This window comes from Rattus norvegicus, chromosome X (genome assembly GCF_021556685.1).
Source record: "Rattus norvegicus strain SHRSP/BbbUtx chromosome X, alternate assembly SHRSP_T2T, whole genome shotgun sequence".
Taxonomy (NCBI): Eukaryota; Metazoa; Chordata; class Mammalia; order Rodentia; family Muridae; genus Rattus; species Rattus norvegicus.
In genome coordinates, this window is record NC_141554.1 from 144246084 (window position 1) to 144273681 (window position 27598).

At 38.6% G+C, this 27598-nt stretch overlaps 1 pseudogene; it reads left to right on the plus strand.

Annotated features, from left to right (window-relative positions):
• Positions 1-27598, plus strand: part of Tm9sf2-ps1 (transmembrane 9 superfamily member 2, pseudogene 1) — a 141299-nt pseudogene that overhangs the window by 70277 nt on the left and 43424 nt on the right.

The following is a 27598-nucleotide window of genomic DNA, read 5'->3' on the forward strand; positions in this document are numbered from 1 at the left end:
TACACACAGTTATACAACATAAACACACACATACACACATACACACACAAACACACACAAACACACATACATACACATACACATGCACATACACACATACACACACATACACACACATATACACAGAGATACACACATATACACACTCATCTACACACAGATGCACACAGATACACACACACATACACAAACATAAACACACACATAAAAACAGACACATACACAAACACATACACATACACAAAAAACCACACACATAAACACACGTACACACACATAAACGCACATCTATACACACATACACACATACACACATACACACACACACGAACACACATATATGCACACACATACACACACATACACACACATAAAGATACACACATACACACACATACACACATACAGATACACACATATACACTTACATACACACATACACATACACACATATACACAAATACACATCTACACACAGACACAAACTCACACACATACACACACACAAACACACACATACACACATACACACACATACACACATTTCTACACACAGATATACACAGATACACACACATACACAAACATATAAACCCATAAAAACACACATACACACATAAACACACAAACACACACATGCACATATACACACATACACAAACAAACACACAGATACACACACAAGCGCACACATACACAAATACAGACACATACACACATATCTACACACAGATACACACCCATACACAACATACACAAACATACACACACGCATAAAAACAGACATACACAAACACACATACACATATACACACACATACACAAACATACACACGCATATACACAGAGATACATACACATACACACACATACAAACACATACACTCACATACACATACACACCCATACACACACACCCATACACATACGTACACATACACTCATACACACACATACATATACACACTCACATACACAGACATACACACAGAAACACACACATACGGACAAACACTTACACACATACACATACCTAAAGATACACATACATAACTCCACACACATCCACACACATCCACATATACATACTCATAAACACACATACACATACACAGACACATACACACACATACACATACACACACACTTACACACCTACACATACGACACACATACACAGAGTCATACAACCTAAATACACACACATACACACACATACACATATAAAAACACAGGTACACACATACAAACACAAACACACACATGCACATATATACACATACACAAACACACATACACACACACAAACGCACACATACACAAATACACACACATACACACATATCGACACACAGATATACATACACACACATACACAAATATAACCACACGCATAAAAACACACATACACACATACACACACAAACACACACAAACACACACATACACTCACATACACATACACACCCAAACCCACACATACACACACATACAAATACACACACACATACACACACATACACACACATACCCAGACATCCACAAACATACATACATATTCATATACACACATACACATACACACACACACCTATATATACACACACATACACACAGTCATACAACATACACACACACAAACACATACACACACATACACATACACACACATACACTTACACATATACACAAACATACACACACATAAACATACACACATACACACACATACACACAGAAACATATACTCATCCATACACATACACACATACAAACACATATACACACATACACACACATACACACACATACACCCACATACACACACACTTACACACACATACACATAAAAGCACACATACACACACACTTACACATACGCACACATACACATACACACACACGTACACACATACACCCACATACACACAGAGACATAAAAACACACATACACATACACAAACCCATAAACACACACATAAACACAGACATACACACGTACACACGTACACACACATACACACACATACAGAAATATATAAACACACACATAGAAAGACAAACATACACACACATACACACACAAACATACACTTACACACACATACCCAAACACACACGTACACACACATACACACACATACACACATACACACACATCTACACAGAAATACACACACATACACACACAGATAAACAGAGATACACACAGATTCACACACATACACACACTCATACACACACATACACACACATACACACAAGCACACAACTTCACATACACACAAATATACACCCACATACACACAAACACACCCATACACACATACAAACACACATCCACAAATACACAAATATACACACGCACACATACACATGCATACATACACACATACACAAACATACAGACGAACACATACACACACATTCATACACACATACACATACACATACATACACACACATACACATACACACACATACCCATACATACATACACACATACACTCACATATACATACATACATACATACATACATACATACACACACATACACACATACACACACATGCACTCATATCCATACATACATACATACACACATTCACTCACATATACATACACACATACACACACATACACACTTACACACACATAAACACTTAAATATACATACACAAACATATACACACATATACAAACACACACATACACACACATAGACACTCAAATACAAACATACACACACACATACACACACTTGCACACACATACACACACATACACACACATATACACACAAAAAACCACACATATACACACACATTAAAAAACACACATACACACTCATAAACACAAACACACACATACACACTTACACACACATAAACACATAAATATACATACACAAACATATACACACATATACAAACACACACATACACACACATAGACACTCAAATACAAACATACACACATACACACACATACACACATATACACACACATACACATACTACACACCATATACACACATACACACACACTCATACATACACATACACACATAAACACACATACACACACATACACACATACACACATATACACACATACATACACATACACAAACATACACACTTATACACACAGACAATCACACATACACACACGTATAAACACATATAAACACATACACACAGACAAACACATATACACAAACTCATACACACATGTATAAACACACATGCAAACACGCACATACACACACATAGAAACACAAACACACATACACACATATACAGACATGCACGCATACCCACACATATACACACACATACACACACATACACACATACACACATATACACAAACATATACACACTCATAAAAACACACATACACACACATACAGACAAATACACATACACACACATAAACACAGATACACATACACACGCATGCACACACATAAACACACATATATATACACACACATACACATACACACACATACACAAACATGCACACACATGCACACACATGCCCACACATACAGAAACATACACATACCTACACATACACACATATACACACATACACAAACATAAACACACACATACACACACATACACACAAATACATATACACAGATATACACACCCATACACATACACTCACATGCACACACATACACACACATACACATACACTCACATGCACACACATACACACACATACACATAAAAACATACACACACATACACACACACATATACACACATACACATACATACACACCCATACCCATAAACACACACATACAGACACATACACATACACACACATACACATAAACACACATACACATACACCAAGATACACACACATACACACCCATACACATAAACACACACACATATACACACATACACACACATAAACATACACACATAGACAAAGAGAAACACACATACCTACACACATAGGCACACATACACACAGAAAAACACATGTACACACGTACACACACATACACACATGCTCACACGTATACACCGAGATAGACATACACACACATACACACCTACACCCATACACATAGTACACAAAAAGACAAACACACATACACACACAGAGACACGCATACACATATACACACACATACACAGACACACGTACACATGTACACACACATACAAACACTTATACACAGACAATCACACAAACACACACACTTATACACACATATACAGACAAATACACATACACACACATAAACACAGATCCACATACACACGCATGCACACACATACACACACATACACATACACACATACATACACATACAAACATACAAACACACATTCACACACACATAAACACATACACATAAACACACACATTCACATACACACAAATACACACACATAAACACAGATATACACACGTACACACATATACACACATACACACACATACACACATACACAAACATACACACACATACGAAAACACATACACAAACATACACACACATACACATACACACACATACCCATACATACATACACACACATACACTCACATATACATTCATATATACACACACATACACCCATACACACACATGCACACATATCCATCCATACATACATACACACATTCACTCACATATACATACACACATACACACACATACACACATACACACACATATAAACACACATACAAACACACACATACACACACATAGACACACAAATACACACATACACACATACACACAGATACACACACATACAGACACATACACACACATTTACAAACACATACACACACATACTCACACATATACACACAAAAAACCAAACGTATACACACACATTAAAAAACACACATACACACTCATAAACACAAACACACACATACACACACATACACAGACATACAAAATAAACACGTGCACACATACACAAACATACACACATACACACGCATGCATAAACACATACACACGCGTACATACACACATACACATGCATACACACACATACACACGCACAAATACACACATACACAAACATACACATACACACACATACACACACATATACACACATACACACTAGCACACAAGCACACATACACAGAAATATACACTCACATACACACAAAAATGCACACACATACACAAACACATACACATACACACACATACACACAGAAACATATACACATCCATACACATAAACACATTCAAACACATAAACACACACATACACACATACACAGACATACAGATACATACACATACACACATATACACTTACATACACACACATACACACACACATACACACACATACACACATATACATAATCACACACATACACACATATACATACACACATTTACACACATACACACATACACAAACATATACACACATACAAAAACAAACATACACCCACATACACACACATATACACACCCATACACATACACACACACTCTACACACACATACACACAGAAATATCCAAACATATACACACACATAAAAACAGACAGATTTCACATACACATACACACACATACACACACATACACACAGACATACAACATACACACATACGCACATACACAAACATAAACACATATACAAACATAAACACACACATACATACCCATACATACACACATACACACGCATGCACACACACATACACATGCACACATACACAATACAAAAACATACACATACAGACACACAAACTCACACCCATACACACCCATACACACACACATAAACACATTCACATATACACACATACACAAAAACATGCATATACACAAACATACACACTAATACACACCCATACACACACATACAAGTGAACACAGACATACACACACATACACACACATACACACACATACACACACATACACACAGACACACACATATACACACATACACACACTAACATGAACACACATACACATACTACACACCACATACACACACATACACACACATACACACACATACACACACATACACACACAGACACACACATACACTCACATATACACACACATACACATACACACACATACACACACACAATCATGGACACACATACACATACTACACACCACAAACACACACATACACACACATACACATCCATACACACACATACACACACACAAACATGAACACACATACACATGCACACACAAATACACACACATACACACACATACACACACACATACCTACACATACACACATACACACACATACACACAAGCCCACATACCCACACATATACACTCACATATACACACATGCATACACATACACAAAAACATGCATATACACAAATATACACACTAATACACACCCATATACACACATTCAAGTAAACACAGACATACACACACATAGAAACAGACGAACACACAAACCCACACACATAGAAACACATACAGGTAGACAAACACATATGCACACGTACTCACACATACACACACATACAAATACATACACAAATACACAGAGAAAAACACATACACACACGTACACACTTACACACACCACATACACACACATACACATGTACACACACATACACACACATACAAATACATACACAAATACACACGGAAAAACATACACACACGTACACACACACAGACAAACACACATACATACACACACCACATACAAACACATACACACGTACGCACACATAAATGTACACACACATACACAAACATACACACACATACACATACACAGACATGAACACATATACACACATATACACATGCACATATACAAACATACACACCCATACATACACATACACACACATACACACATACACACATACACACACATACAAATACATACACAAATACACACAGACAAACATACACACACGTACTACACATACACACAGAAAAACACACATACACACTCACACATATTACACACCACATACACACACATACACACATACACACACATACACGTACACACACATACACAAACATACACACACATACACATATACACACATACACATACCTAAACATACACACACATACACAAACCTACACATACCTACACATACAACACATACAACACATACACACACATACACAAATATACACATACACACACATACACATACACACATGCACACACATACACACACATACACACAGAAACATACACACACATACACAAACTCATACACACATGTATACACACACATGCAAACACACACATACACACACATACAAACACAAACACACATACACACACACATATACATAATCACACACATACACACACATATACATACACACATATACACACATACACACATACACACACACTCTACACACACATAGACACAGAAATATCCAAACATATACACACACATAAAAAACACACATTTCACATACACATACACACACATACACACACATACACAAAGACATACAACATACACATGTACACACATACACACACATAAACACATACACAAACATAAACACACATACATACCCATACATACACACATACACACGCATGCACACACACATACACACGCACACATACACACATACACAAACATACACATACAGACACACAAACACCCATACACACACAGACACACACACATAAACACAATCACACAAGCAAATCTACACACAATATACACTCACATATACTCACATACACAAAAACATGCATATACACAAACATACACACTCATACACACCCATACACACACATACAAGTAAACACAGACATACACACACATACACACACATAGACACAGACAAACACACAAACCCACGCACATAGAAACACATACAGGCAGACAAACACATATACACACGTACACACACATACACACATACAGACACAGACACACACATACACACACATACACACACATACACATCCACACACACATCCACACACAAACATGAACACACATACACATACTACACACCACATACACACACATACACACACATACACACACATACACACACAGACACACATACACTCACATATACACACTCATACACATACAGACACACATACACACACACAAACATGAACACACATACACATACTACACACCACAAACACACACATTCACACACATACACATCCATACACACACACACACAAACATGAACACACATACACATACTACACACCACAAACACACACATTCACACACATACACATCCACACACACACATACACACACAAACATGAACACACATACACATGCACACACAAATACACACACATACACACACATACACACACACTTACCTACACATACACACATACACACACATACACACAAGCACACATACACACAAATATACACTCACATATACACACATGCACACACATACACAAAAACATGCATATACACACACATACACACTCATACACACCCATACACACACATACAAGTAAACTCAGACATACACACACATACACACACATAGAAACAGACAAACACAGAACCCCACACACATAGAAACACATACAGGCAGACAAACACATATACACACGTACACACACATACACACACATACACACACAGACACACCCATACACACACACATACACACACATACGCATCCACACACACATGCACACACAAACATGAACACACATACACATACTACACACAACATACACACATACATATCCATACACACACTTACACACACACAAACATGAACACACATACACATACACACACATACACACACATACATACACACTTACCCACACATACACACATACACACACATACACACAAGCACACATACACACAAATATACACTCACATATACACACATGCACACACATACACAAAAACTTGCATATACACACACATACACACTCATACATACCCATACACACACATACAAGTAAACACAGACAAACACACAAACCCACACTCATAGAAACACATACAGGCAGACAAACACATATACACAAGTACACACACATACACACACATACACACACATATATACACACATACACATCCATACACACATGTACACACACAAACATGAACACACATACACATACTACACACCAGATACACACATGTACACACACATATACACATATCTACACACAGACACATACATACACACACACATACACACAGTCATAGAACATAAACACACCCACATACACACACATACACACGCAAACACATACACACATACACAGACATACACTTACATATAAACAGACATACACATACACACATACACACATATACACACGTACACACACATACACACATACACACACATACACACACATACACAAATATATAAACACAAAAATAGAAAGATAAACATACACACATATACACACACATACACACATACACACAAATACACACACATACACAAACATACACACTCCTATACACATACACACACATACACATGTACACACACACTTACACACACGTACACATATACACACACATACACACACTCACATACATAGATACACATACACATACACATACACTCATACACAACACGTACACACATACACATAAAAACACACATACACATACACACATACACACACACGTACACACATACACATAAAAACACACATACACATACACACATACACACACGTACACACATACACATAAAAGCACACATACACATACACATCCCATACAGACACATAAACACAGACTTACACACGTACAGATTTACACACATGTACACACATACACACATGCACACTCATACACACACATAAACATACACACATACACACACATACACACACATACAGATACACACATATACACCTACATACACACATACACATACACATATACACACATACACATCCACACACAGACACAAACATACACACACATACACACAGTCATACACACACATACACACATATACACATATATCTACACACAGATACACACATACACACATACACTAACATACACACACACATAGAAACACTCATACACACATACACACACAAACACACACATACACATACACACACATGCACACACATATACACACATACACATACACACATTCACACTTATACACACACACAGATACACACATATACTCTTACATACACACACATACACATACACAGATATAGACACATTCACATCCACACACAGAGACAAACACACACACAGTCATACACACACATACACACATACACAAACCTACACACTCATATACACACAGATACAGACACATACACACATTCACACACATACACTCACATACACATACACACCCTTACACACATATACATACACACATACACACACATACACACATACATATACACACATATACACTTATATACACACATGCACATACACCCATATACACATATACACATCCACACACATACAAAAATATACATACATACACACACAGACAAACGCAAACATACACAAATACACACACATACACACATATCTACACACAGATACACACAGATAAACAAACATACACACATCAAAACACACATACACACATACACACACAAACACACACATACACATATACACACATGCACACTCATACACACACATAAACATACACACATACACACACATACACACACATACACACACATACAGATACACACATATACACCTACATACACACATACACATACACATATACACACATACACATCCACACACAGACACAAACATACACACACATACACACAGTCATACACACACATACACACATATACACATATATCTACACACAGATACACACATACACACATACACTAACATACACACACATAGAAACACTCATACACACATACACACACAAACACACACATACACATACACACACATGCACACACATATACACACATACACATACACACATTCACACTTATACACACACACAGATACACACATATACACTTACATACACACACATACACATACACAGATATAGACACATTCACATCCACACACAGAGACAAACACACACACAGTCATACACACACATACACACATACCCAAACCTACACACTCATATACACACAGATACAGACACATACACACATTCACACACATACACTCACATACACATACACACCCTTACACACATATACATACACACATACACACACATACACACACATACATATACACATATATACACTTATATACACACATGCACATACACCCATATACACATATACACATCCACACACATACAAAAATATACATACATACACACACAGACAAACGCAAACATACACAAATACACACACATACACACATATCTACACACAGATACACACAGATAAACAAACATACACACATCAAAACACACATACACACATACACACACAAACACACACATACACATATACACACATACACAATCATACACACTCATATACACACAGATACACACAGATACATACACATACACACATACACTCACATACACATACACACAGATACACACACACCCATACAAACACATACACATACACTCCTACACATACACATACACACTCACATACAGTGACATACACAGACATACGCACATACACACAAACACATACGCACATAAACATACCTAAAGATACATATACACACATCCACACACATCCACACAGTTCCACACATACATACTCATATACACACACACGTACACACACATATACACATACGCACACAATACACACACATACACACATACACATTCACACACACATACACAGACACATACACACACACACACGTACACACACATATACACATACGCACACACATACACACACATACACACATAAACATTCACACACACATACACAGACACATACACACAGTCATACAACATAAAAACACACACATACACACATATACACCCACAAACACATACACACATACACATACATACACATACACATACACAGACATACATATACACACATACACACACATACACATACACACATACACACACATACACACACTTACACAAATATATACACACACATATAGAAAGACAAAAATACACACACATGCACACACATACACATACACACATACACACACATACACACATCTACACAGAAATACACACACATACACACACATGCACACACATCTGCACACAGAAACACACAAGAACACAAGCACACATACACACAAATATACACACACATACACACACATGCACACACATACACAAAAACATAAATATATACACACACATACACACATACACACACATACACACACATATACATAAACACAGACATACACACAATACAAACACATACACATAATCACAGACATACATACACATACACACACATAGACCCAGACAAACACACATACCCACACACATACACACACATACACACAGACAAACACATATACACATGTACACACACATAAACACACATACACACACGGAAACACACATACACATACATATACACACATACACACGTACACATATACACATACTACACACCTCATACACACACATACACACACAGACACATCCTTACACACACATACACACACAGACACACACAGACACACACAAACACGTATACACACACCCTTACACATACACACACATACACATACACACATACACACACATACAAACATACACACACACATTCACACACACATACACACATACACATAAACAAACAAATGCATATACACACACAAATACACACCCATAAACACATACGTACACATGAACACACACATACACACACATACACACAATACACACACATACACAAACATACACACACAGACCCACGTACACACATACACATACTACACACATAGATCCAGACAAACACACATACCCACACACATACACACACATACACACAGATAAACCCATATACACACGTACACACACATACACACACGGACACACACATACACACATATATACACACACATACACACGTACACACATACATATACCACATACCACATACACACACATACACATCCATACACACACATGGACACACATACACACAAAAACACACACATAAACACATACACAAACATATACACACACATACAAACACACACACATACACTCACAAACACAAACATACACACACATGCACAAACATACACACACATCTACACACACGTACACACACATACACACACATACACACACATACACACATACACATTCACACACACATACACAGACACATACACACACACACACGTACACACACATATACACATACGCACACACATACACACACATACACACATAAACATTCACACACACATACACAGACACATACACACAGTCATACAACATAAAAACACACACATACACACATATACACCCACAAACACATACACACATACACATACATACACATACACATACACAGACATACATATACACACATACACACACATACACATACACACATACACACACATACACACACTTACACAAATATATACACACACATATAGAAAGACAAAAATACACACACATGCACACACATACACATACACACATACACACACATACACACATCTACACAGAAATACACACACATACACACACATGCACACACATCTGCACACAGAAACACACAAGAACACAAGCACACATACACACAAATATACACACACATACACACACATGCACACACATACACAAAAACATAAATATATACACACACATACACACATACACACACATACACACACATATACATAAACACAGACATACACACAATACAAACACATACACATAATCACAGACATACATACACATACACACACATAGACCCAGACAAACACACATACCCACACACATACACACACATACACACAGACAAACACATATACACATGTACACACACATAAACACACATACACACACGGAAACACACATACACATACATATACACACATACACACGTACACATATACACATACTACACACCTCATACACACACATACACACACAGACACATCCTTACACACACATACACACACAGACACACACAGACACACACAAACACGTATACACACACCCTTACACATACACACACATACACATACACACATACACACACATACAAACATACACACACACATTCACACACACATACACACATACACATAAACAAACAAATGCATATACACACACAAATACACACCCATAAACACATACGTACACATGAACACACACATACACACACATACACACAATACACACACATACACAAACATACACACACAGACCCACGTACACACATACACATACTACACACATAGATCCAGACAAACACACATACCCACACACATACACACACATACACACAGATAAACCCATATACACACGTACACACACATACACACACGGACACACACATACACACATATATACACACACATACACACGTACACACATACATATACCACATACCACATACACACACATACACATCCATACACACACATGGACACACATACACACAAAAACACACACATAAACACATACACAAACATATACACACACATACAAACACACACACATACACTCACAAACACAAACATACACACACATGCACAAACATACACACACATCTACACACACGTACACACACATACACACACATACACACACATACACACACATACACACACATACACACACATAAAAACACACACATACACACAAACATACACACACAAACACACACACACATACACACATATCCAGACAGACATACAACATACACACGTTCACACATACATACACATCCACACATACACACACATACACTCACACAAACACATGCACACATACACACATACACAACATACACACACATACACACTCATAGATACACACATACACAAACACACACACATACACAAGCAGACATACACACAAATATACACTCACATACACACAAACACACATACACATACACGCACATACACACTCATACACACCCATACACACAAACACACACATACACACACATACACATACACACACATACACATACACACACATAGACACAGAGAAACACACATATCCACACACATATGCACACATACACATAGACAAACACATATACACAGGGACACACACATACACACACATACACACACATGCACACATACATACACACACATGCACACACACATACACACATATACACACACATACACACGTACACACATACACATACTAAACACCACATACACACATACACATACACATACACACATAAACACACATACACACACATACACACACCTACACATTCACATACACATACACATACACATACACACACACATAGACACACATAGACACACCTACACACACAGATACACACACACTCATACCTACACATACACACACATACACACACACATACACACGGACAATCACATGTACACATGCACACGAACAAACATACACACATATACACACATACACACACATACACACAAACATGCACACACATACACATCCATACACACATAAACACACATACAAATCCATACACACACATACACATACACACAAACATGCAAACACACACACTTACACACAGACATACACACACATACACATAGATATAGACACACATACCTACACATACACACACATACACCCACACACATACGCACAATCACACATATACACACACTCTCTTATACACACATACAGAAAAACACACATACACACACAAATACACACAAACATGCACACACATACACATACACACACATACACACACATATACATACACATACACACACATAAACACTCGTATTCCCACATACACACACATACGCATACTCAAACACACATACACACACATACAGACATACACATAAACACACACATACACACACATAAATACACATACACATACACACATAGACACACACGGACACACATACACACACATACACACAGATACACACATACACATAAAAACACACATACACATACACACACACATAAACACAGACATACACACGGACACACGTACACACACATACACACACATAGACAGATATCCACACACATACACCAACATATACACACCCACATACAAACACACATATACACACACACATACACACACAAACACACACATACACACACATACACACATATCTACACACAGATACACACACGTACACACATACACAAACATATACACTCACACATAAAAACACACATACACACATACACACACAAACACACACATACACAAACACATACACACACATACACACACATATGCATATACACACATACACATACACACACATACACACACACAATCATGGACACACATACACAGACTACACACCACAAACACACACATACACACACATACACATCCATACACACACATAGACACAGACAAACAGACATAACCACACACATATGCACACATACACACAGACAAACACATATACACAGGGACACACACATACACACACATACACACACATGCACCCACATATACACACACATATACACACACATACACACGTACACACATACACATACTAAACACCACATACACACACATACACATACACATGCACATGCACACACACATAAACACACATACACACACTTACACATACACATACACATACATATACACACACATAGACACACATTCACACAGATACACACCCATACACATACACATACACATACACATACACATACACATACTCATATATATACACACACATAGACACACATAGACAAACATACACACACATACACACACAGATACACACACTCTCATACCTACACATACACACACATAGACACACATACACACAGGCAATCACATGTACACATACAAACAAACACACATACACACACATACAGAAACATATACACACACATACAAACACACACATACACACACATACACACAAAAAAGACACATACAGAAACATACACACACATACACACACATCTACACACAGATACACACAGATACACACATGGACACACATACACAAACATATACACACACACATTAAAACACACACATACACATACATACACACAGAAACACAAACAACCATACACACACATGCACATGGACATACAACATACACACGTACACACATACACACAAACATCCACACATACACAAACATACACAGACAGACACATACAGATGCACACATACACACATCCACAAACATCCACACACATACACACATACAGACGCACACAAACACACACATACACACACACATACACACACATATACTCACACGTACAGACACACATACACACACATGCACACACATACACATACATACATACACATACACAATTACATACACATACACACATACACATACCTACACATACACATACACACATGCACACATATACACACATACATACACATATACATACAAATATACACACATACACATACATACATACACACACATCCCCATACACACATACACACATACACACATACACTCAAAGATACACAGATACACACATACACACAGACATACACACATACACATGTACACACATACACACACATACAGTCACGTATACACACAGATAGACATACGCACACATACACACATGTACACACATACACATACTACACAAACATACACACACATACACACACATCGACACACATACACATACACACACATACAGTTACACACATACACACACATGCATACACATACACACGGACATACACACATACAGACACACACATACAGACACATACACTTCATACACATACACTCACATACACACATACACATATATACACACCTATACACACATACACACACATATACACACACATACACACACCCATATACACACAAATACACACACATACACATAAACACACACATACACACATACACACACATACAGACATACAACATACACACACATACACACACAAACACACACATACACACATACACACTCATACACACACATACACAAATATACACACAGATGCACACAAACATACACACACATACACACACATGTACAAACATACACACACATACACACACACATAAACCGATACACACACTAACACATACACACACATACTCACAAACACACACACACATAGACACACATACACACACAAACACGTACACACACATACACACACATACACATACACGCACATACACATACACACATACACACACATGCATACACATACACACAGACATACACACATACAGACACACACATACACACATACACAAGCATCCACATACACACACATGCACATACACATACACACAGACATACACACATACAGACACACACATATACACACATACACACGCATTCACATACACACACATGCACATACACTCACACATATACACACATATACACACACATACACACATATCACACACATATATACACACATTCACACACCCATATTCACAAAAATACACACACATACATATAAACACACATACACACATACACACACATACACACAGACATACAACACACACACATACACACACAAACACACACACATAGACATACACACACATACACACGTATACACGCAGAAGCACACACATACACACACATACACACACATGCACAAACACACACATACACACAGATATACATACACACATGCACATACACACATACACACATATAAAAACATATATACACACACATACACATATATACACACACATATACACACATACACATAAAGACACACATACACACATACACACACATACACACAGATATACAATATACACACATACACACACATACACACAGACATACAATATACACACACATACACACACAAACACACACAAACACACATACACATACATACACACACATACACACATATACACACACATGTACAAACACAGACCCATACACACACATATACAGATACACACACTAACACATACACGCTCATACACACACATACACACATACATACAGACATACATATACACACATACACATACACACATACACACCTACACACACATACACACATATACCTACCACCATACACACATAGACACGTACACACACATACACACACAAACACACAGACACATAGACACACATACACACACATATACACACAAACACATACACACACACGTACACACACGTATACACTCATACACATACACACACATAAACACACGTACATACACACTTACACACACATACACGTACAGATACATATACACACAGACATACACATACACACTCATACACACAGACATACTCACATACACACATATACAAATACATACAGACACACATACACACACATGTACACAGACACACCCACACACACTCCCCCACACACATACGGGGTGGAGGCTGTAGAGACAGAGACACAGAGAGAAAAACACAGAGACCCACGTAGAAAGATTTTCTACTTTTTTTAAAAAGACAGTATCTCTTAAACTAGGTGGCCATTTAACTTGTAATCTTGATTCAGCCTCCAAATGCTTGGGTTGCAGGTCTATATCTCCATGCCTATCCTGTTCTTTTGAGATAGTCTCTCACTCTATAGTATAAGCTGGTCATGAAAATTGCCATCCTCTTGCATAGTTGGATCGTAGGCATGCATCACTGCTCTGTGTTATATGTATTTATTTTAAATATACAGACATTAATTTTACTTATTTATAGGTGACAGTGTGACATTTCAGCAAATGTGCATTGAGGCAACTGGAATATCCCTTACCTTAGATACATGTAACTTTATTTTCTTGGGAGCATTCAAAATCATCTCCTGATTTTGAAATATATAGTAATCTTTGTGAGCCATATGTATCTTACTATGCTACAGAACATTGGCATGTATTCTTTTTGGTATCAATAAAATAGTACAAATCTTTTTATTAACTGGTATTTTTTTGAAATCATGTAGATTTGGCTGGGGGTTGAGATGGCAGAATGTATTAGTTTTTATTTTAGAATTAAAAAAATGTTTTGATTTTAGAAACAGTTAATAGTAGATAGATAGGAAGTCCTTGGAGTTTTTGCTCCGACTCTCACAAACATAAAAATCTTAGCCTATTGGCTAAGAAGAAGCCAGTAAGCCTATGACCCTGAACTTAAGCTCTTATTTCCATGCTCCAAAATTACGTTTGTGATACTCAGTTACTTCTTGTTTTTCCTTGGGCATAATTTTTTAAAATTTTTTATTATATTTACCACAATTCCTGTAGAAAATCAAGCCAATCAAATCCCAGCATGGATAAGGGAGACTCCTGAAGCCCTCCCTCTTTCCGAGGAGCTATTGGTAATTGGTGGCTGCTGGGAGAGGCAGAGTCAGTTTTCTTTAGGGATGCATCACCGAGAGGCTGCCCATGTAGGATGCACAGACAGGAGCACCCAGTGGATGCAGTGAGATGAAGGGAAAAGAGCACGTGAAGCTGGGAGGGAAAAGTGGTGGGGGAGTTAGGGGATGAACTGGAAGGCGGGCAGTGGGGGAGGATCTGATCAAAACACACATCACTAAGATTCTTTTTTTTTTTGCATTCTAACCCTAGGTTTATTCAACAGTCCTTTCACTCTACACAAGTACAAACACAACCTTATCTAAAATGCTACAAAGTTATAAAACTCAAAACAGATTTTATAGTACTGACTGTACAACAAAAGCAAAGAGGCAACGCACACACTGCCAAGGTTAACCTGCGACTTCACCAGGCATGGCAGGTGACAATGGGGTGGTCTAGGTTTCATGAGGACCCTGTAGAACTGGTTCACCAATTTTAGAAAGTAACAGAGACACAGGGACAGAAAAGACAACCATTTATGGAGGAATCCTTCAAAGGTTTTTTTTTTTTTTTATTAACTTGAGTATTTCTTATATACATTTCAAGTGTTATTCCCTTTCCCGGTTTCCGGACAAACATCACCCTCCCCCCAACCCTTCCTTATGGGTGTTCCCCTCCCAAACCTCCCCCCATTGCCACCCTCCCCGCATAGTCTAGTTCACTGGGGGTTCAGTCTTAGCAGGACCCAGGGCTTCCCCTTCCACTGGTGCTCTTACTAGGATATTCATTGCTACCTATGGGGACAGAGTCCAGGGTCAGTCCATGTATAGTCTTTAGGTAGTGGCTTAGTCCCTGGAAGCTCTGGTTGCTTAACATTGTTGTACTTTTGGGGTCTCGAGCACCTTCAAGCTCTTCCAGTTCTTTCTCTGATTCCTTCAACGGGGGACCTATTCTCAGTTCAGTGGTTTGCTGCTGGCATTCGCCTCTGTATTTGCTGTATTCTGGCTGTGTCTCTCAGGAGCGATCTACATCCGGCTCCTGTCGGTCTGCACTTCTTTGCTTCATCCATCTTGTCTAATTGGGTGGCTGTATATGTATGGGCCACATGTGGGGCAGGCTCTGAATGGGTGTTCCTTCAGTCTCTGTTTTAATCTTTGCCTCTCCCTTCCCTGCCAAGGGTATTCTTTTTCCTCATTTAAAGAACGAGTGAAGCATTCACATTTTGATCATCCGTCTTGAGTTTCCTTTGTTCTAGGGATCTAGGGTAATTCAAGCATTTGGGCTAATAGCCACTTATCAATGAGTGCATACCATGTATGTCTTTCTGTGAGTGGGTTAGCTCACTCAGGATGATATTTTCCAGTTCCAACCATTTGCCTACGAATTTCATAAACTCGTTGTTTTTGATAGCTGAGTAATATTCCATTGTGTAGATGTACCACATTTTCTGTATCCATTCCTCTGTTGAAGGGCATCTGGGTTCTTTCCAGTTTCTGGCTATTATAAATAAGGCTGCGATGAACATAGTGGAGCACGTGTCTCTTTTATATGTTGAGGCATCTTTTGGGTATATGCCCAAGAGAGGTATGGCTGGATCCTCAGGCAGTTCAATGTCCAATTTTCTGAGGAACCTCCAGACTGATTTCCAGAATGGTTTTACCAGTCTGCAATCCCACCAACAATGGAGGAGTGTTCCTCTTTCTCCACATCCTCGCCAGCATCTGCTGTCACCTGAGTTTTTGATCTTAGCCATTCTCACTGGTGTGAGGTGAAATCTCAGGGTTGTTTTGATTTGCATTTCCCTTATGACTAAAGATGTTGAACATTTCTTTAGGTGTTTCTCAGCCATTCGGCATTCCTCAGCTGTGAGTTCTTTGTTTAGCTCTGAACCCCATTTTTTAATAGGGTTATTTGTTTCCCTGCGGTCTAACTTGTTGAGTTCTTTGTATATTTTGGATATAAGGCCTCTATCTGTTATAGGATTGGTAAAGATCTTTTCCCAATCTGTTGGTTGCCGTTTTGTCCTAACCACAGTGTCCTTTGCCTTACAGAAGCTTTGCAGTTTTATGAGATCCCATTTGTCGATTCTTGATCTTAGAGCATAAGCCATTGGTGTTTTGTTCAGGAAATTTTTTCCAGTGCCCATGTGTTCCAGATGCTTCCCTAGTTTTTCTTCTATTAGTTTGAGTGTGTCTGGTTTGATGTGGAGGTCCTTGATCCACTTGGACTTAAGCTTTGTACAGGGTGATAAGCATGGATCGATCTGCATTCTTCTACATGTTGCCCTCCAGTTGAACCAGCACCATTTGCTGAAAATGCTATCTTTTTTCCATTGGATGGTTTTGGCTCCTTTGTCAAAAATCAAGTGACCATAGGTGTGTGGGTTCATTTCTGGGTCTTCAATTCTATTCCATTGGTCTATCTGTCTGTCTCTGTACCAATACCATGCAGTTTTTATCAATATTGCTCTGTAATACTGCTTGAGTTCAGGGATAGTGATTCCCCCTGAAGTCCTCTTATTGTTGAGGATAGCTTTAGCTATCCTGGGTTTTTTGTTATTCCAGATGAATTTGCAAATTGTTCTGTCTAACTCTTTGAAGAATTGGATTGGTATTTTGATGGGGATTGCATTGAATCTGTAGATTGCTTTTGGTAAAATGGCCATTTTTACTATATTAATCCTGCCAATCCATGAGCATGGGAGATCTTTCCATCTTCTGAGGTCTTCTTCAATTTCTTTCCTCAGTGTCTTGAAGTTCTTATTGTACAGATCTTTTACTTGCTTGGTTAAAGTTACACCGAGGTACTTTATATTATTTGGGTCTATTATGAAGGGTGTCGTTTCCCTAATTTCTTTCTCGGCTGGTTTCTCTTTTGTATAGAGGAAGGCAACTGATTTATTTGAGTTAATTTTATACCCAGCCACTTTGCTGAAGTTGTTTATCAGCTTTAGTAGTTCTCTGGTGGAACTTTTGGGATCACTTAAATATACTATCATGTCGTCTGCAAATAGTGATATTTTGACCTCTTCTTTTCCGATCTGTATCCCCTTGATCTCCTTTTGTTGTCTGATAGCTCTGGCTAGAACTTCAAGAACTATATTGAATAAGTAGGGAGAGAGTTGGCAGCCTTGTCTAGTCCCTGATTTTAGTGGGATTGCTTCAAGTTTCTCTCCATTTAGTTTAATGTTAGCAACTGGTTTGCTGTATATGGCTTTTACTATGTTTAGGTATGGGCCTTGAATACCTATTCTTTCCAGGACTTTTATCATGAAGGGGTGTTGAATTTTGTCAAATGCTTTCTCAGCATCTAATGAAATGATCATGTGGTTCTGTTCTTTCAGTTTGTTTATATGATGGATCACGTTGATGGTTTTCCTTATATTAAACCATCCCTGCATGCCTGGGATGAAGCCCACTTGATCATGGTGGATGATTGTTTTGATGTGCTCTTGAATTCGGTTTGCCAGAATTTTATTGAGTATTTTTGCATCGATATTCATAAGGGAAATTGGTCTGAAGTTCTCTTTCTTTGTTGGGTCTTTGTGTGGTTTAGGTATAAGAGTAATTGTGGCTTCATAGAAGGAATTCGGTAGGGCTCCATCTGTTTCAATTTTGTGGAATAGTTTGGATAATATTGGTATAAGGTCTTCTATGAAGGTTTGATAGAATTCTGCACTAAACCCGTCTGGACCTGGGCTCTTTTTGGTTGGGAGACCTTTAATGACTGCTTCTATTTCCTTAGGAGTTATGGGGTTGTTTAACTGGTTTATCTGTTCCTGATTTAACTTCGATACCTGGTATCTGTCTAGGAAATTGTCCATTTCCTGAAGATTTTCAAGTTTTGTTGAATATAGGTTTTTATAGTAAGATCTGATGATTTTTTGAATTTCCTCTGAATCTGTAGTTATGTCTCCCTTTTCATTTCTGATTTTGTTAATTTGGACGCACTCTCTGTGTCCTCTCGTTAGTCTGGCTAAGGGTTTATCTATCTTGTTGATTTTCTCAAAGAACCAACTTTTGGTTCTGTTGATTCTTTCTATGGTCCTTTTTGTTTCTACTTGGTTGATTTCAGCTCTGAGTTTGATTATTTCCTGCCTTCTACTCCTCCTGGGTGTATTTGCTTCTTTTTGTTCTAGAGCTTTTAGGTGTGCTGTCAAGCTGCTGACATATGCTCTTTCCTGTTTCTTTCTGCAGGCACTCAGCGCTATGAGTTTTCCTCTTAGCACAGCTTTCATTGTGTCCCATAAGTTTGGGTATGTTGTACCTTCATTTTCATTAAATTCTAAAAAGTTTTTAATTTCTTTCTTTATTTCTTCCTTGACCAGGTTATCATTGAGTAGAGCATTGTTCAATTTCCACGTATATGTGGGCATTCTTCCCTTATTGTTATTGAAGACCAGTTTTAGGCCGTGGTGGTCCGGTAGCACGCATGGGATTATTTCTATCTTTCTGTACCTGTTGAGGCCCGTTTTTTGACCAATTATATGGTCAATTTTGGAGAAAGTACCATGAGGAGCTGAGAAGAAGGTATATCCTTTTGCTTTAGGATAGAATGTTCTATAAATATCCGTTAAGTCCATTTGGCTCATGACTTCTCTTAGTCTGTCTACATCTCTGTTTAATTTCTGTTTCCATGATCTGTCCATTGATGAGAGTGGGGTGTTGAAATCTCCCACTATTATTGTGTGAGGTGCAATGTGTGTTTTGAGCTTTAGTAAGGTTTCTTTTACATATGTAGGTGCCCTTGTATTTGGGGCATAGATATTTAGGATTGAGACTTCATCTTGGTGGATTTTTCCTTTGATGAATATGAAGTGTCCTTCCTTATCTTTTTTGATGACTTTTAGTTGAAAATTGATTTTATTTGATATTAGAATGGCTACTCCAGCTTTCTTCTTCTGACCATTTGCTTGGAAAATTGTTTTCCAGCCTTTCACTCTGAGGTAATGTCTGTCTTTGTCTCTGAGGTGTGTTTCCTGTAGGCAGCAGAATGCAGGGTCCTCGTTGCGTATCCAGTTTGTTAATCTATGTCTTTTTATTGGGGAGTTGAGGCCATTGATATTGAGAGATATTAAGGAATAGTGATTATTGCTTCCCGTTATATTCATATTTGGAAGTGAGGTTATGATTGTGTGCTTTCATTCTCTTTGTTTTGTTGCCAAGATGATTAGTTTCTTGCTTCTAGGGTATAGCTTGCCTCCTTATGTTGGGCTTTACCCTTTATTATCCTTTGTAGTGCTGGATTTGTAGAAAGATATTGTGTAAATTTGGTTTTGTCATGGAATATCTTGGTTTCTCCATCTATGTTAATTGAGAGTTTTGCAGGATACAGTAACCTGTGCTGGCATTTGTGTTCTCTTAGGGTCTGTATGACATCTGTCCAGGATCTTCTGGCCTTCATAGTTTCTGGCGAAAAGTCTGGTGTGATTCTGATAGGTCTCCCTTTATATGTTATTTGACCTTTTTCCCTTACTGCTTTTAATATTCTTTCTTTATTTTGTGCGTTTGGTGTTTTGACAATTATGTGACGGGAGGTGTTTCTTTTCTGGTCCAATCTATTTGGAGTTCTGTAGGCTTCTTGTATGCCTATGGGTATCTCTTTTTTTAGGTTAGGGAAGTTTTCTTCTATGATTTTGTTGAAGATATTTACTGGTCCTTTAAGCTGGGAGTCTTCACTCTCTTCTATACCTATTATCCTTAGGTTTGATCTTCTCATTGAGTCCTGGATTTCCTGTATGTTTTGGACCAGTAGCTTTTTCCGCTTTACATTATCTTTGACAGTTGAGTCAATGATTTCTATGGAATCTTCTGCTCCCGAGATTCTCTCTTCCATCTCTTGAATTCTGTTGGTGAAGCTTGTATCTACAGCTCCTTGTCTTTTCTTTTGATTTTCTATGTCCAGGGTTGTTTCCATGTGTTCTTTCTTGATTTCTTCTATTTCCATTTTTAATTCCTTCAACTGTTTGATTGTGTTTTCCTGGAATTCTTTCAGGGATTTTTGCGATTCCTCTCTGTAGGCTTCTACTTGTTCTCTAAGGGAGTTCTTTATGTCTTTCTTGAAGTCCTCCAGCATCATGATCAAATATGATTTTGAAACTAGATCTTGCTTTTCTGGTGTGTTTGGGTATTCCGTGTTTGCTTTGGTGGGAGAATTGGGCTCCGATGATGCCATGTAGTCTTGGTTTCTGTTGCTTGGGTTCCTGTGCTTGCCTCTCGCCATCAGATTATCTCTAGTGTTACTTTGTTCTGCTATTTCTGACTGTGGCTAGACTGTCCTATAACCTGTGTGTCAGGAGTGCTGTAGACCTGTTTTCCTGTTTTCTTTCAGCCAGTTATGGGGACAGAGTGTTCTGCTTTCGGGCGTGTAGTTTTTCCTCTCTACAGGTCTTCAGCTGTTCCTGTGGGCCTGTGTCTTGAGTTCACCAGGCAGGTTTCTTGCAGGGGAAAAATTGGTCCTACCTGTGGTTCCAAGGCTCAAGTTTGCTCGTGGGGTACTGCCTAAGTCCTCTCTGCTGTGGCAGCAACCGGGAAAATCTGTGCTGCTCCTTCCGGGAGCCTCCGTGCACCAGGGTTTCAGATGACGTTTGGTGTTTTCCTCTGGCGCCTGGATGTGCACAGAGTGCAGTCTCTTCTGGTTTCCCAGGCGTGTCCGCCTCTCTGAAGGTTTAGCTCTCCCTCCCACGGGATTTGGGTGCAGAGAACTGTTTATCCGGTCTGTTTCCTTCAGGTTCCGGCAGTGTCTCAGGCGCAGGGGTCCTGCCGCTCCCGGGCCCTCCCCTACGGGAACCCAGAGGCCTTATACAGTTGCCTCTTGGGCCAGGGATGTGGGCAGGGGTGGGCAGTGTTGGTGGTCTCCTCCGCTCTGCAGCCTCAGGAGTGCCCACCTGATCAGGCGGTGGGGTCTCTCTCCCACGGGGTTTGGGAGCAGAGAGCTGCTGCGGTCCGGGATCCGCCGGTGTGGGACTTCCGATAAACACAGGAAGTGCCCGGCCTTAGAGGAATTTTGCCTCTATGTGTCCTGAGTTCACCAGGCAGGTTTCTTGCAAGGGAAAAGTTGGTCCTACCTGCAGTTCCAAGGCTCAAGTTTGCTCGTGGGGTACTGCCTAAGTCCTCTCTGC